The 13948-nt window shown below is 36.6% G+C and overlaps 1 protein-coding gene across 1 annotated transcript in view; it reads left to right on the forward strand.

The window, feature by feature from the left end:
- The first annotated feature begins 2022 nt into the window (after window positions 1-2022).
- LOC142345385 (protein arginine N-methyltransferase 6-like) overlaps window positions 2023-13948 on the forward strand; it is a 140197-nt gene continuing 128271 nt past the window's right edge. Inside the window, exon 1 of the mRNA XM_075397419.1 lies at window positions 2023-2033. The gene's annotated coding sequence lies outside the window, so the exon portion shown is untranslated. The remainder of the gene's footprint in view (window positions 2034-13948) is intronic.

Raw genomic sequence — 13948 nt, forward strand, 5'->3', positions numbered from 1 at the left:
GACCAGAAATTGAGATCAATTATAGTGGAACTGTAGAGATGATGGCTGCTTAGAATTTTGATTTATGAGAGGAAGCTGTATACTCTCTAAGCAAATTGATTAAATTGAAAAAGCTAGAAAAGCAGATCAAGCAGTCAAGTAACAATGCGATACGAGATTTCCAGTAATCGGTTTCGAAGAGAGAAAAATTAGTAAGATTGAAAAATATTTGAAGTGCATCAGGAAGACTGCCTTGATACCACCAACAGCAAAACTAAGTAATGAGGACACGTCCGTTGACATGGAAAAGGCAGAACTATTCAATCGGTATTTTGTTTCAATATTTAGCAAGTCTGAAAAAGTAATAATTAAGAATAGCAATGAAAACTTAAAAGAACTGACATGTAGCGAAAAGCAAATCGGCGATATTTTAAGTGATCTAAATCCAGACAAGTCCACCGGACCGGATCGAATTGGGAACCTCATTTTAAAAAGATATGCCGCGAAAATTTGTGTAAATTCAATGAAATTACTCTTCCAGACATGCATAAAGAAACAGTGGTTTCCTACATATTGGAAACTAAGCCATGGATTGCCAATCTTTAAAGAAGGTAGTCAGACAGATATGACATGTTAACGGCCAATAATTCTCTTTTGCTGTCTCTCAAGAGTTTTTGATAATCTAATTTCTGACAAAATTTACTACTTTTTTCGAAAAAAGAAGCACACAACCAGTAGGGTTTTAGGAAGCGACGATCTGCCACACTTCAGTTGATCACTTTTCTTGATCAAATTTTTTAATGAAACGATTTTGAAGCAACTAGGGTATTAAGTATACTGTATCTTGATTTTGAAAAAGCCTTTGACACTGTTTCGCATAATGTCGTACTTGAAAAATTGAAATTTCTCGGAATTGGTGGAAGCACATGGGGACTAATAAAGTTATTCCCTCCAAAATGTCACAAGGGTTGTTCCCCATAAGTCAATTCCTGGGCCACGTCTATTTCTCCTGTTCATCAATGACTTAATGTTTCAATGATTTAAGAAGTTGAAAGCTGCGGTTATCTTGATGATTTTAAAGCGATAGCGCGCAACCAGAATGACCAACAAAATGAAACTAAATACAAAAAAATCTCATATACTTTACTTGAAAGGATGCTTCAAGGCAAATATTGGGAAGAAAGATCTCGAATCAGTCAAGTCTCAACGTGATCAGGGACCCATTATGCAGCAAAATTTAAGTTGGAATGAAAATTGCTGAAGTAGGTCTAGGAAAGCAAAGAGCGCACTCTTTCAAATAAAAAGTAATTTGTTATGCTCATGTGACTGGAAAGTGAAAATAAATGCATATACTGGATATTTTGTGCCGATTGCCGTCAAGCCATCCCATACGTGGCTGCCAAGTAGAAGTAACCTCCACGAATTTGAAAAAGATAAACAACACCATGCAGCGAAATGTATACTCAACTCAAACTATTACTACTACTGCAACTACTACTACTACTACCACTACTACTACTACTACTACTACTACTACTACTACTACTAGTACTGCTACTAAAACTACTTCTACTACAACTACTACTACTACTACTACTACTACTACTACTACTACTACTACTTTTACTACTACTACTACTACTACTACTACTACTACTACTACTACTACTACTAATACCGCTACTAAACCTTTTTCTACTACAACTACTACTACTACTACTACTACTACTATTACTACTACTACTACTACTACTACTACTACTACTACTACTACTACTACTACTGCTACTACTACTACTACTACTACTACTACTACTACTACTACTACTACTACTACTACTACTACTACTACTACTACCACCACCACCACCACCACTACCACCACCTTTATAATTGTAAAAAGAAACTTCTGTAAGGGAGTATTGGAAGGGTTTTCGATATTAACAAGCGTGAATATCAATGAAACAATTCAAAACCACAACCTCCAGCTACTCACCTGAAAAGCACTTAGTTGGGTAGCTGTCTTTACTTAATACTGTCTTTACTTATTAAATCAATGTAAAATCATGAAAAGTGCGCCTAGGGGTTGCCAGTAATACACGACCACTAAGCTGTGGGGGAGCGTTTTTCGCCAACATGAGCACCTACACTTCTTTCTTTCTGCCGATCATAGTGAAAATGCTAGATGGACAGTTTGTGTACAATCCGTTCATTTAGGTAACCTTCACTCATGCAAAAGAGAGCTAAGTTCTCCATACAACAAGTTTCAAGAGATAATGGCGCTAGGAGATGTTTTGGCGAGTGGACTGCCACTGTTTAACGCATTCAGTTATTTAACCAGACCTTAAGATATTAGGTGGCCACTAACAACTATGTATGGGTCAAAAGGAGGATTTGAAAACGCCCTTGTTTCGTTGAGAGCTCGATTCAACTATACGTACAATCCGTTCATTTAGGTAACCTTCACTCATGCAAAAGAGAGCTAAGTTCTCCATACAACAAGTTTCAAGAGATAATGGCGCTAGGAGATGTTTTGGCGAGTGGACTGCCACTGTTTAACGCATTCAGTTATTTAACCAGACCTTAAGATATTAGGTGGCCACTAACAACTATGTATGGGTCAAAAGGAGGATTTGAAAACGCCCTTGTTTCGTTGAGAGCTCGATTCAACTATACAGATTTGGAAGTGAAATTGACTACTTAACAGTTCAAAAGTAGTATGCGGCCGATGGTAACGCTATCAGTTCTCGTGTTAATTTGAAAACATTATTTTCACTAGTTGAAAAAACATGGTCTTTCATTTGATTATCGTCTCACCAGGTGCCATTTTAATACCACAGAACATCTTCTTATAAAAACCCAGCAGATTTTCGATAATGACGAAGTAGAAATAGTTGACGGTTGTAGAGTTTTTGTTGTTTTTATGGTTTTTGATAATGCAAAAATGAGAATCTATACGGAGATCACTAAGACATCACAGGTCTTTGTTTTAAAAAGCTAGCTTTCCATGGCAATGTTTCACCTAAAAATGTTTGTCAGTCGTTTACGTCATTAAATCAGCATAAATTGATTTTTTTAGCTCATTAATGTTCTAATTTTGAAGACTCGTTAAAAGAAGGTTACAAATCATTAATCATTAACGATGGTCTATTATCGAATCTAGCAGAGAATTTTGCCTACAATCAATATATTGGCATATCTCTTTGCCGATAAGGGAGGGTGGCCTAAACATCGTTAAATCTGTGCACCGTTTTGAAGAATAGTAGCAACATTCAGATCAATTTTCACATCTTTCATTCTTTCCCATGACCAAAGCCCAGCTAAAGAAACAAATCTAGCAAAAAATAAAATAAAAAAGATCTGGATACCAAATGGATAGACAACAATTAAGAACGAATTGAATAAGAACGATATATTCTCACATAGAAAAATAGTGAAAAGGGAATGTCAGGTTGATGCCATTTAAGCGCTATTATTTTGAAAGCGAGTTTTCAGATGGCATTGCTTTTCGCTGACTTTGAGACCTAGTAATGATGCTTTCATTATGTGCCTGTATTGTAAATTTTGCTGTGAAACATGCCCTCCATTGACCAAAAGGACAATACACCAAAATGAGACATAAAAAACTTCACGGTTCTTTTGCGAATGCTATGTCATATCTGTCAAAATCTTGAGATCGAACCTCTGCTTCAGGCGTTGTTAGGGGAAACCTTTGCTCTTAAAACAAGGACAAATGATGATGACGAACATCAGGTATCAAGGACAAGGGACAACTAAAAGTACTTGGATGTAAAATTTTTCAATACGCAAAAAATTTTATATTCAAGTAAAATTTTTAATAAGCTAAAATTTGCCCCCTAAGCAATAGCCCAGCATCACGAATCCGGGAAAGAGAACAAATATGAACAAAGAATAATTGATGAGAAAGCATTATTTTGTCTGCTTTTTTTGCGTGCATTGTTGGAGCTGGCCCATCAGCTTCATAACCACTGAAACAACTGTCGTTGGAGCCCTCCACGCGACGAGAGGACAGCTAAGCTGACATTCTATAAATATAAATTTATATATATATATATATGTATATATATATATATATATATATATATATATATATATATATATATGGACAAATATCAGCAGCGCTCTCTTAAGGAGCTCTATCCTATGCGATCGAGGCCCTTGAAGTCTTAGGTGGCGTGAAATTAGTGATTGGAGCTGTTGTTGGAGAAGAGAAGCTGTAAGTGTCAATCATCTACTTTAGCCATAAGTTTTTTGTTCTCAATAGTGTTCTCTTTTTATTTTTCTTTTTCCTCACGGGATACTTATGTGTAGTTTTTCATTTCATTGATGGAGTTAAAATATGCGAAATGTTTTATCAGGACGTAGCGCTGGGAGGACATCGGAACGACCAACATTGAACGAGGGTGGAAGAGTACAACCAATATTCAACTACTATTCAACAAGTAAAAAATTAACAACAGACAGGACTGAAAGTAAAAACTCTTTTCCAGGAATGGAAAACAATACGCCCGGTTTTTCAAAAACTCCGGAATAAATATTGAAATAATTTTTATTGTAAAGAATGTAAATAAATTGTTATAAATATGATTTTAACTGTAAATAATTTTGAAAGTTCGTTGTTTTTTAACTCATTTCTTAGATTTAGAGTCAGCGACAAACTTATATACTTTGTAAATTATTTTATTTGATCACGATATAAAAAAGGGTTGTCAACTTAAAACTTTCTTTCGGACGTTTTCGAACTCCGAGTTCACCGTCAGGTTTTAAACAATACAAAATGCTCAAATTGAAAAGCCGGAAAATAAAGGGCAAATCACTAAAATTACTTACTCAAGGAAATTTAAAACGAATTTTTACATATTAGACTTGTGTCTACAAAACTTTACATCTGAGTAAATATAAATTTTCGATTTGATGTAGCGGATAAATATCGACATGTTTTTTATTAAAAAACTACATAAATTACCTTAAACTTACTTTGGTTTTGTTCAATGGTAAAGTTGAATTTTTCATTTCATAACGTGTCTTTCTTTCAAATTGGAATTTGATCTCCAAACTAAGTTTTCAGTGTCAATTTTTGTGTTCGGTATTCGTTGCGCGTGTTGATGGCTGGTTTCAGTGTTCTTATATAGAGGCCTCTGGTGTCATTATATTAGATTGGTTGCCGCACTGGTCTAATATCTTCCACTGGAAAGCTGTTCTGTCACCGTTACACTCAATTGAATATATTCTCATCGGTGAGTCTGCCTTGGTATGCTCTGCAACCCTTGTGGTAATATGTCGGCTTGTCTGCCCTACATAGATGGATTTGCATCCATTACAAGTGAGTTCATAAACCACTTGGATTTGAGTTCTTTATCAAATCTAGACTGAAGGCCAGGCAAACAGCTATAAATTTTCCGAGTCGTTAAATTGTCTCTGCAGGAAGAATTTGGTTCAGCTTCTTTACAAATTCATTAGAGATGTTGCCTTTGTATTGTAATACGAATTGTTCTTTTCAGTACTTTACTGTTGTTTACACCAACACCCGCTTTATAACCTTTTCTTTGTTTTTTAATTCGCAGCTGGTTAATTGTATCCTTGACAATATTCCCTACCCAATGCCTAAGATATTGATTACGTTCCCCAATTTTACCAATTTTTGTCAGTGTTTCATGGAACGCTTCCCAATTGCTGTTGGCTTGGAACAGGCGGTGTATTGTTCCCTGCATTATGCTTTTCTTTTGTTGAAGGGGTGCTCAGCTACGATTGTTCTGAATTTTTCCGATATCTTGGTTTTTGATGCCATGTGCAAAAAAAAGTCCCCTCCGGTTGTACGTTAATTGACATGTCCAGAAATGGAAAACAAAACTCCAGGTTTTTCAAAATCTCAGGAATAAAGATTGAAATAATTTTTATTGTAAAGAATGTAAATAAATTGTTGTAAATATGATTTTAACTGTAAATAATTTTGAAAAATCGTTGTTATTTTAACTCATTTCTTAGAATTAGAGTCAGCGATAAACTTATATACTTTGTAAATTATTTTATTTGATCACGATTTAAAAACAGGTTGTATATTTAAAACTTTCTTTCGGACGTTTTCGAACTCCGAGTTCACCGTCAGGTTTTAAACAAAACAAAATGCTCCAATTGAAAAGCCGGAAAATAAAGTGCAAATCACTAAAATTACTTATTCAAGGAAATTTAAAACGAATTTTTACATATTAGACTTGTGTCTACAAAACATCCATTACAAGTGAGTTCATAAACCACTTGGATTTGAGGTCTTTATCAAAGCTAGGCTGAACGCCAAGCAAACAGCTATAAATTTTCCGAGTCGTTAAATTGTCTCTGCAGGAAGAATTTGGTTCAGCTTCTTTACAAATTCATTAGAGATGTTGCCTTTGTATTGTAATACGAAATGTTATTTTCAGTATTTTTCTGTTGTTTACACCTAAATCCGCGTTATAACCTTTTCTTTGTTTTTTAATTCGCAGCTGGTTAAATGTATCCTTGACAATATTCCCTACCCAATGCCTAAGATATTGATTACGTTCCCCAATTTTACCAATTTTTGTTAGTGTTTCATGGAACGCTTCCCAATTGCTGTTGGCTTGGAACAGGCGGTGTATTGTTCCCTGCATTATGCTTTTCTTTTGTTGAAGTGGTGCTCAGCTACGATTGTTCTGAATTTTTCCGATATCTTGGTTTTTGATGCCATGTGCAAAAAAAAGTCCCCTCCGGTTGTACGTTAATTGACATGTCCAGAAATGGAAAACATTACTCCAGGTTTTTCAAAATCTCAGGAATAAAGATTGAAATAATTTTTATTGTAAAGAATGTAAATAAATTGTTGTAAATATGATTTTAACTGTAAATAATTTTGAAAAATCGTTGTTATTTTAACTCATTTCTTAGAATTAGAGTCAGCGATAAACTTATATACTTTGTAAATTATTTTATTTGATCACGATTTAAAAAAGGGTTGTAAATTTAAAACTTTCTTTCGGACGTTTTCGAACTCCGAGTTCACCGTCAGGTTTTAAACAAAACAAAATGCTCAAATTGAAAAGCCGGAAAATAAAGTGCAAATCACTAAAATTACTTATTCAAGGAAATTTAAAACGAATTTTTACATATTAGACTTGTGACTACAAAACATTCATTACAAGTGAAATCATAAACCACTTGGATTTGAGGTCTTTATCAAAGCTAGACTGAAGGCCAAGCAAACAGCTATAAATTTTCCGAGTCGTTAAATTGTCTCTGCAGGAAGAATTTGGTTCAGCTTCTTTACAAATTCATTAGAGATGTTGCCTTTGTATTGTAATACGAATTGTTATTTTCAGTATTTTTCTGTTGTTTACACCTACATCCGCGTTATAACCTTTTCTTTGTTTTTTAATTCGCAGCTGGTTAATTGTATCCTTGACAATATTCCCTACCCAATGCCTAAGATATTGATTACGTTCCCCAATTTTACCAATTTTTGTTAGTGTTTCAGGGAACGCTTCCCAATTGCTGTTGGCTTGGAACAGGCGGTGTATTGTTCCCTGCATTATGCTTTTCTTTTGTTGAAGGGGTGCTCAGCTACGATTGTTCTGAATTTTTCCGATATCTTGGTTTTTGATGCCATGTGCAAAAAAAAGTCCCCTCCGGTTGTACGCTAATTGACATGTCCAGAAATGGAAAACAATACGCCAGGTTTTTCAAAATCTCAGGAATAAAGATTGAAATAATTTTTATTTTAAAGAATGTAAATAAATTGTTGTAAATATGATCTTAACTGTAATTAATTTTGAAAATTCGTTGTTATTTTAACTCATTTCTTAGAATTAGAGTCAGCGATAAACTTATATACTTTGTAAATTATTTTATTTGATCACGATTTAAAAAAGGGTTGTCAATTTAAAACTTTTTTTCGGACGTTTTTGAACTCCGAGTTCACCGTCAGGTTTTAAAAAATACAAAATGCTCAAATTGAAAAGCTGGAAAATAAAGTGCAAATCACTAAAATTACTTACTCAGGGAAATTTAAAACGAATTTTTACATATTAGACTTGTGTCTACAAAACATTCATTACAAGTGAGTTCATAAACCACTTGGATTTGAGGTCTTTATCAAAGCTAGACTGAAAGCCAAGTAAACAGCTTTAAATTATGCTTTTCTTTTGTTGAAGGGGTGCTCAGCTACGATAGTTCAGAATTTTTCCGGTATCTTGTTTTTTGATGCCATGTGCAAAAAAATGTCCCCTCCGGTTGTACGTTAATTGACATGTCCAGAAATGGCAAACTGTTTTTGTCATCCGTTGTTTCTAATGCAAATCGAAGAATTGGATGGAGGCTATTGGCCGCATCTAACAGCTCTTTTGTGTTGCCTCCAACTGTTCTCACAATATCGTCGACATATCTTAGAAAAATTTTTGTTTTGGACGAATGGTTAATGTCAGTCTTATCTTTTTCACGGCAGAATTAGCACATCCAAAAGTGGTTTTTCATGCTATCATTTTCTGTGTTTCTGATTTGCTGACATTTTATTGCAAATTTCCCACCCAACACCCCTAGAACGTGCTGTCACACGGTGTTCGCAATTGCGACAAGTGCTAAATTGTGTGTTAGTTTTAAATTTAGGTGTGTGTAGTTTCAATTTTGGCTGCCACGACTTCATCCAAAGGTTAGCCAAAATCACTGCCAAGGACGCACCCATTGCCAACTCGTTTTTTGACGGTACCAACTTTTATTGCATTTGAAAAGGACGATTCTGACGGTTAATTCGAGCAGACTAGTTGTTATAGGTTTGTTTATGGTTCCTGGCATAAAGCGATTGCAGGGCAATGCTAATGGCTTCCTTTATGGGAACGTTGGTGTATAAACTTTTTTCATCTAATGATAGGACTTTTTCGTCTTTTTCATGTTATATTTGCTCCAGAGTCTTCGTGCGTCATTGATGTTAATTTCTATGTTTGCTCCTTCAATCTTTTCGAAAAAAGGTGTAAGAAATTTGTTATGTTTTTGGTAACAACTTTGCGGGATAGAGAAAACAGGTGTCGGAGGGGTTTCTATTTTGTGTACTTTAGCTAATCCAAACAACCTTGCCGGTTGCGCTCCAGTGGACCTTATAGCTTCGTAAACGTTAACCGGTATCCTCCCTTTTTTCCGCATATCCAAAAGTTCTTTGATTTAGTTCTTTTTCATTTTTCATTGTGACATTATCGCGACTTGTTTCAAGTTTTCTGAACTGTTCGAAATCTTTTACTTTTTCCAGATTTTCTGCGTACGTGCTCTTTTTCAAAACACAAAACCTTATCAGAAGGAACAGTAATCAGTGAATTATCACGCAGATATTTTTGCACTTTTGCTAACGCTTTATCTAAAGGTGTTTCTTTGATGTTTTTGAGTACTATTTTGCCGCCGCTTCAATTTCGAAGAATTTTCACCTGTTACATTTTTCTCACGCAGATTCCTTATCAAACTGTTTATGTCCGCCAAGACTTGCAACTCTTTAAACTTGTCCCTGATTGGATCCTATGGACTCAAAGCGAGCAAATTATACGAATCTCGGCAAAATTATATCATCTAGAACCACTACAGTATTCTCATTAGATGATCTTAGAGGCTTTCTGGCCTTTCCGAAAGTTTGGCAAGTTTTCCCTGCAGTCTTTGTTCAGAACTAACTACATGGTTGCGAACTCGGTTGTGCAAAACAAAAACTACGGGGGGGCGATAGGTGGTTATCTTCAGGAGAACTTTTTGACAAGAAGCTCGCTATTGGTCTCATTTATGATGAGTGTCAGCTGTTGTGGAAGTTTCCGACCTTAGCAATTTTAGTTGAAAACTATGCACCGCTTTATCCGAAAAAACATCCGTTTTTGAATCACGAAATTTGGAAAACGGATCCGGTATTGTATCTGTGCTACAGCAAGTTTTAAGAAAATTTATTCTGCATCTGCTATTTTCATACTTACAAACATTGTTTTCATAGTCCAAGTATGGTTTCCAGCAGTCTCCTTTTTGCATAATTATTCTCAACCAATATCTTGGCAGTTTAAGCATAGCTGAAGTTTTGTGAAAGACCTCCGGTGAGCAAACACCAAGAGATGCTATCACTTACCACTGAGCATTCGCTTTTTCCTTGCCTCCCGTTGAGTTTTGCACAGTTTCGTTTTCCCCCTGTTTTATTCGATTTTAAACCTGACGATGAACGCAATGTTTGAAAACGTTTGTTTTTTTTTAATCAATTAAAGTTTTAATTGACAATTTTCTCTCTGCATGATTTTAATGTAAAAGAAACCAATTTGTCAAATTAAAATTACTTCCAATACTTAAAACAAACGTTTTCGAACTTTACGTTCATCGTCAGGTTAAAACTGTTTTACAAATTGTTAAAATATAAAATGAATATGTATTTACATTTGTCTGAGATGACAATTAAAACAATTCTAGGAAACATTCTAAAAAATTCAATCGAAAATTTTTCCTTATATACAATATTTAGCCTATTTACAACACATATTTACATCTGTTATCAATTTACTTAAAAACATTCCTATTCCGGATTTTTCGATTTTGTCCATGTTCTTGTATTTTTAGGGTTATTCCGAATTTGCCCTAACCATAAGTATCCCTCTTGTGGAGGTTTTGCAAATTTCGTTTTGTCATGCACAAAATGTTTTTTGCCCTATGCATTCACATTTAGTCAAAATTATGATTTGAACTAATATTTTAGCGTGAGTTCCCTCCCCCTATATTCGTCGCGTGTGTTTAGTGCCGGCTTCAGCTTGCTGATATATATAGCTTCGATGATCATTAGTTTTTCTACTGACCGACAGGCGTCCAGAATTCTCCATTCAATGTCATTCGTGGCGCCACGACATTCAACTAGATGTTGACCCACCTGTGAATCCTTTTTTTGATGTTCTGTTATCCTTGTGGTAACATGCCGGCTTGTTTGCCCAACATAGATGGATCCGCATCCATTACATTTAATTTCATATACCACGTGGGATTTCAGATCTCTATCAAAGGATGATTTCAGGGTGGGGAGGCACGATCTTAATTTTCGCGTTGTAAAAACTACTTGCAATTCGCATAGTTTCTTCAATTTGCTTGCGAAGTTTTGAGTGAGGTTGCCTCTGTATTGTAGAAAAATAGTTGGCTTATCATTAGATTTAGTCTTGCTTTTTTGATGCTCTTTTGGTGTTGTTCTTAATTGGTCTTTACCGCCACTTATTATTTTTTCTAGAGTCTGATTCACAATTTTTGAAGACCATTCCTCTGGATATTGATTTTTGGTCCAGCAAGATTTGTTCTTTTCAAGAGCCTGATCGAAGGCCAACCAATTAGAGGTTGCATTAAAAACCCTGTGAACCGTCCCTTGAATCACATTTTTCTTATGTTGAAGCGGTGCACAGCTGCGAAAATTCAGTATTATTCCAGTGTCAGTTGGTTTTTGATACCAATGACAGGTGATATTATTTTTGCTGCTCACATTTACGTTAATGTCAAGAAAAGCCAAACCCCCATCCATGTTCACTTTTTCTAAGGTAAATTGCAGGTTGTTGTGTAATGAATTTGCAAATTTTAAATACTCATCCGGGTCACCACGAACCGTGCAGATAATATCATCCACATACCTTTTAAACAATTTCATCTCCTTATCGTGTCCCACTGTCTGTTGGTTGCTGCAATAAGTACAAATCCAAACCACATCCTGCATGTTGGCGTATTCCTCATTCGATATTTTTTGGCATCTTGCATGAAACCAGTTTTTGCATGACTCACATTCCACTCCTTTTCCTCGGTAGGTCACTCTCCGGTTACAGTCTTTGCAATTCCCGTTTTGGTCGCATCTGGAAAAGTTTTTACTGAGCTCTGGTTTTTGAAGTGATGCCTCAAACGATTTCATCCACACATTTGCTAGTATTACAGCCAGTGATGCACCCATAGCCAGTCCCTCTGATTGTACATACCAGATCCCATTACATTTGAAATGAACATTCGTCACCGCAAGCTTTAGCAAACTTTTCATGGCGGACCTTGGGATATCTGGAGCTAGGTTGCTTGAATAGAGATCTCTTAGAGCAATTTCTATAGCCTCTCCAACTGGAACGTTGGTGTCCTCGGACTTCAGCAGCTCCTGAAAAATATCCTCTGTGCCTATACGTCGACAGTACACAATAGCACAGAAGCGGTCTTTGTTCGTTCTAAGAAACGATGTCAACTCCAGCACGCTGCAGGGTTGGTAGTTGTTTGACTTGTGACGTGAGATTGTGTTGTTTATCAGGTCGTGCCACACTACCAAGTCCTTCCTCTTGCTCAGATGACCGTTCTGCATGATTTTACATGACTGAAATATGGTCATTTTTTTCAACGAAAATCGACCATGATTCATTATCTTTGGCAAGATTGTTGATCTGTACGTGATTGTAAAATGTTATATGCCTTTTTGCCGAAAGAATTCGATTAACCTGTTGATATATTTCCCTATAGTTATTACATTGGCATATTTTAATCGCCAATAGTAATGTTTTCCTCACGAAAACCAGTTTTCCTTGACTATATCGTCTTGCTGAAAAACTCAGCTGCAGACCTGATTGATGACTCACACTTCGACTCTCCAAGCTATATCTACGATTCAGGGGTCCGTACTGGGGCCTTTGTTTTTCTGTTGTCCTCACTAATCTCCCTCACAAGCTGTTTTCTCCGAAACGAATCTGTATGCAGATAAGCTGAAGCTACTGTCTCGATTTAAAAGGAGGAAGTTCAGTTGGATTTTGCAGAAATTAAGGAATTGGTCATCGGTAACAAAACGGAACTGGAGGCCAGTGGAACTTGGCAAGTGCACAAAACTTTGTCTTCACGGGCGTCCAGAAGTACTATCAGCTCATCGGTGAAGATCTATTGTCCTATAAAGTCCAAGGAAGAACACACCTGCGAAGCGAAGAACACGCCAGCCATATGCCCATGCTGGAAAGAATTCAGCCTCACCCATGCCCTCCATTGCGCCAAAGGCGGTTATACGCACCTACGACACAACGAAACTAGAGATGTGTTTGCAAACCTGATGGATGACGTTTGCCACGATGTACAGATAGAGCCAAAACTTCAGTCGCTCGATGGAGAAATTTTCTCGAGTAATTCCACCACCACTGATGATGACCCTCGACTGGACATCAAGGCAAACGGTCTGTGGGGCTCTCGCTTTAATTGCACTTTCTTCGATGTGAAGATTTTCAACCCTCATGCGAAGAGCTGCCCTAAGACCATAAAAGATGCATACAAATATCACGAGAGCATCAAGCGAAATAAGTACGAAGAGCGAATCCGCGAAACCAAACACAGCAGCTTCAATGCAGTGGATTTTGCTTGTTCGGGTGGTCCAGGTCCATCAGCATCGCGCGTTATGAAACAACTCGCAACCAAGATCAGCGAAAAACGCGGAGAGCCGTACGCCGACACTATAAGCTACATCCGAACGAAAATCAGCTTCGCACTTCTGAGGAGCTGTGTTCTCTGCTTGAGGGGATGTCGTGCCCTCAAGCCTCGTGTTCTCAGTGAGACTTCGATTAGCGCTGTCGTGGAGGAAGGAAGGTTGCACTGAGTGTTTGGCTGCTTATCTTTATTCATTTGCTTATTCCTTGATGTTCCATTTTTATTTTAATCCTTCCATTCTAGTTCCCTATGTGTGCTATATATATATATATATATATATATATATATATATATATAGGTGCTTTCCTCTCCACTTGTTATTTATTTTTGTGACTGGGCCGTCTTTACACTGTCTGGAGGGGAACAGCTTGGAGTGCAGCATCCGGCTACTAAGTTGCTACTCATCATGCCCTATTTTTCGACCTACATCCATCGATGCCGGATGGTGTACACGGCCCTTTTTTGTTTGTAAGACAAAAAAGAAAAGAGAAGAGATTAAAAAATAAAAGTCCTAAAAAGTCCAAGACCTCGGAGT

The sequence above is a fragment of the Convolutriloba macropyga genome, chromosome 9, assembly GCF_964194025.1.
Source record: "Convolutriloba macropyga chromosome 9, txConMacr16.3, whole genome shotgun sequence".
Lineage (NCBI taxonomy): Eukaryota > Metazoa > Xenacoelomorpha > Acoela > Convolutidae > Convolutriloba > Convolutriloba macropyga.